This window comes from Pan paniscus, chromosome 10 (assembly GCF_029289425.2).
Source record: "Pan paniscus chromosome 10, NHGRI_mPanPan1-v2.0_pri, whole genome shotgun sequence".
Lineage (NCBI taxonomy): Eukaryota > Metazoa > Chordata > Mammalia > Primates > Hominidae > Pan > Pan paniscus.
Window position 1 is genome coordinate 11,972,201 of NC_073259.2, and position 3,665 is coordinate 11,975,865.

The 3,665-nt window shown below is 43.5% G+C and overlaps 1 pseudogene; it reads right to left on the reverse strand.

Annotated features, from left to right (window-relative positions):
• Window positions 1-209: 209 nt before the first annotated feature.
• LOC100981551 (large ribosomal subunit protein eL31-like) lies at window positions 210-647 on the reverse strand (annotated as a pseudogene).
• Window positions 648-3,665: the final 3,018 nt, after the last annotated feature.

Genomic DNA, 3,665 nt, shown 5'->3' on the forward strand with positions numbered 1-3,665 from the left:
AAGTCTGAATTAGACAAATCCTGTCCAAGTCTTTCTTCTCCTTCTGGAATTCCAATTATGTGCATGTTAACTCATTTGGTATTCTTGGATGGTGTCTTCTTTCTTTCTTTTTTGTTGTTGTTCTGTTTTGTTTTACCCATTCTTTTTTTGCACTTCAGTTTGGGTAATTCCTCTTTTTTTTTTGCAATTTTATAACTTTATTTGATGTATTTGACTATCAGCGATTAGTTCTCATCCACATTGACTGTCTGTAGATTTTTGAAAGTGGTAGCAAATACATAGGTAACCAAAGTATAGAGCTTATTTGTGAATCTTCATCCTCATTACGTTTTCTGGACAGCCGCACATGGATTCGGTGTCGGACATTCCTTATTCCTTTGGCCCAGACAGCTTTGTTGAGCCTGGTATCAATGCGCACATCTGGAGTTTCCATCTCCTTCATGGCAAATTTCTGAATCTCTTTGAGTGCCTGAGGGGCACGCTTCTTGAAGCCCACTCCATGGATGCGCTTGTGAATGTTGATGGTGTATTCTCGGGTCACCACTTCGTTGATGGCAGAACGGCCCTTTTTCTTCTCGCCACCCTTCTTTGTGGGAGCCATTCTGCCATGTCCAAGTTGGAAAGGGAGTTTGGGTAATTTCTATTGACCTCTACACCCAAGGTCACTGATTCTTTTCTCAGCTATACTGAGTCTACTGATGAACCAGTCAAAGGTGTTCTTCATTTCTGTCACCACGATTTTATTTCAAGCATTTCCATTTTATTCTTATAGTTTCCTCTGCTGAATTTATCCATCTTCTTTTGGCATGTTGTCTACCTTTTCCATTAAATCCTTTAACATAATAATGTTACTTTAAATTCCATGTCTGATGTCATATCTGAGTCTGGTTCTGATTATTTTTTTGTCTTTTTAGATTGTGTCTTTTTTTTTTTTTTTTGAAATGGAGTATTGCTCTGTCACCCAGGTTGGAGTGCAGTGGCATGATCTCCGTTCATTGCAACCCTCTGCTTCCTGGGTTCAAGCAATTCTCCTGCCTCAGCCTCCCCAGTAGCTGGGTTGACAGGCATGCGCTACCATGCCTAGCTAATTTTTGTATTTGTAGAGAGGGGTTTCACCATATTGGCCAGGCTGATCTTGAACTCCTGACCTCGTCATCCGCCTGCCTTGGCCTCCCTAAGTACTGAGATTACAGGTGTGAGCCACCGTGCCCAGTCCAGATTGTGTTTTTTCTTTCCTTTTTGTATACCTTGTGGTTTTTGTTGAAAGCTGGATATGCTGTATAACACAACAGATACTGACATAAATATTTTGTATTCTTGAAGATAAGCATTCATTTCTTTCTGCTGCTTCTCTAGTATAGAGATTTCCGTTAATGTAGTCAGGAGGGCTGGGTTTGAAGTTTGCTTTTGCACCAACATATATTATTATCCTCAGTGCATCAGGGGCTTAAAATTCTTCTAGTGGTGCCTTGCTTTTGTCTCTTGGATTTGTATCTTCCTTTTGCACTGTTCCCTAAATAAAGTCTGTCTCTTGCAAGTTCTCCCAGATACATTCTTGTGTTATTTTTCACTGGAGGCCTGTCATGTGGTGGTAGGCTATGAAGGAGGTTATGTGTTCCCTTGTGTTATGATTGAGGCTCAGCCTTAGGTAGGCACTATGAACCTGGATCTTGGGAGTGTGGCCTTCATAATTGCCCTTCCTCCAGGTATAATGGTCGGCCTGGCAATTATTCTGGTCCTCACTAAAAGGAAGAACTTCTTCTTTTTTCCCCTGTTCCCTTCCCCTAATTTCAGTGGGTTTCCACCAATGCCCTCTGCCCATAAGTTTTGTGTTTTCTGTTTTTTTGAGACGGAGTCTCACTCTGTCCCCCAGGCTGAAGTGCAGTGGTGCGATGTTGGCTCACTACAACCTCTGCCTGATGGGTTGAAGCGATTCTCCTGCCTCAGCCTCCTAAGTAGCTGGGATTACAGGTGCCCACCACCTGGCTAATTTTTGTATTTTTAGTAGAGATGGGGTTTCGCCACGTTGGCCAGGCTGGTCTCAAACTCCTGACTTCAAGTGACCCACCCACCTCAGCCTCCCAAAGTGCTGGGATTATAGGCATGAGCCACAGCATCCGGCCTGCCTGTAAGTTTTTATGACCTTCCCCTTGCAGATGAAGTCTTGTCCTAAAGGAATGGAGTCTTGACCATAGCTGCTGTTCTGTTCCCCACCCCCAGCAAGCACCATGGAGCAGAGGGTGTCAGAATTCTCCCGTTTCACCTATCTTCCTGCGGGTGATTGATGGGGGTCCTGAAAGCAAAGCCTGAAAGAAAGCACAAGCCTCCCTTTGTCTGCAGCTTCCAGGGGCTTCATACTCTCTTAATCACCAACAGTAGGCCACTATTAATTGTTAAAAATTTGCAGCTTAATTTTCTTACTTAAGTAAGGAATGCTCAGGTACTGTTTCCCCCTGTAGGTACCTGTCTCTCTCTCGGTTTCAGGTTGTTTGCCCTGTGACCTCAATTCTCTTAGGAGATCCAGAAAAGTCATTCATGTGCAGCTTTTCCAGCTCTTTTCTTGTTGCATAGCTGGGAGCAACACTCTTGCCATCGTTTCAGTTTGGACCAGAAGTCCACTAAAGGACTTTAAGCAGGGAAAGGAAATGTTCAGATATGTTTTTTTTTTTTTTTTTGAGATGGAGTCTCGCTCTGTTGCCCATGCTGGAGTGCAATGCCTCAATCTCGGCTCACGGCAATCTCCGCCTCCCAGGTTCAAGTGATTCACCTGCCTCAGCCTCCCAAGTAGCTGGGATTACAGGCGTGCACCCCCACACCTGGCTAATTTTGTATTTTTAGTAGAGACTGGGTTTCACTATATGTTGGCCAGGCTAGTCTTGAACTTCTTCAATATTGTGTTGGCTATTCTGGATCTTTTGCTTCTCCATATAAACTCTATAATCAGTTTGGCAATATCCATAAAATAGCTTGCTAAGAGTTTTACTGGGATTGCATTGAATCTATAGATCAAGTTGGAAAGAACCGACATCTTGACAATATTGAGTCTTCTTCTCCAGAAACATGGAATATCCTTCCATTTATTTTCTTTGATTTCTTTCATCAGAATTTTGTAGTTTTCCTCATATAGATGAATTTTTTTTTTTTTTGAGACAGAGTCTCACTCTGTCTCCCAGGCTGGAGTGCGGTGGCACGATCTCTGCTCACTACAAGCTCAGCCTCCTGGGTTCAAGCAATTCTCCTGTCTCAGCCTCCCGAGTAGCTGGGATTACAGGCGCCCGCCACCACGCCCGGCTATTTTTTGTATTTTTAGTATAGGTGGAGTTTCACCATATTGATCAGGCTGGTCTAGAACTCCTAACCTCAGGTGATCCACCCACCTTGGCCACCCAAAGTGCTGGGATTACAGGAGTGAACCACTGCACCCATCCCCCATGTGGATCTTGTACATATTTTGTTATACCTAAGTGTTTCTTTTGGGGGAGGCTTCTAATATACTTGGTATTGTGCATTTAATTTCAAAGTCTATTTGTTCATTGATGATATCTAGGAAAGCAATTGACCTTTGTGTATTAACCTTGTATCCTGAAAACTTGCCATAATTGCCTACTGGGGCTGAGCGTGGTGGCCCAAGCCCTGTAATCCCAGCACTTTGGGAGGCTGAGGCA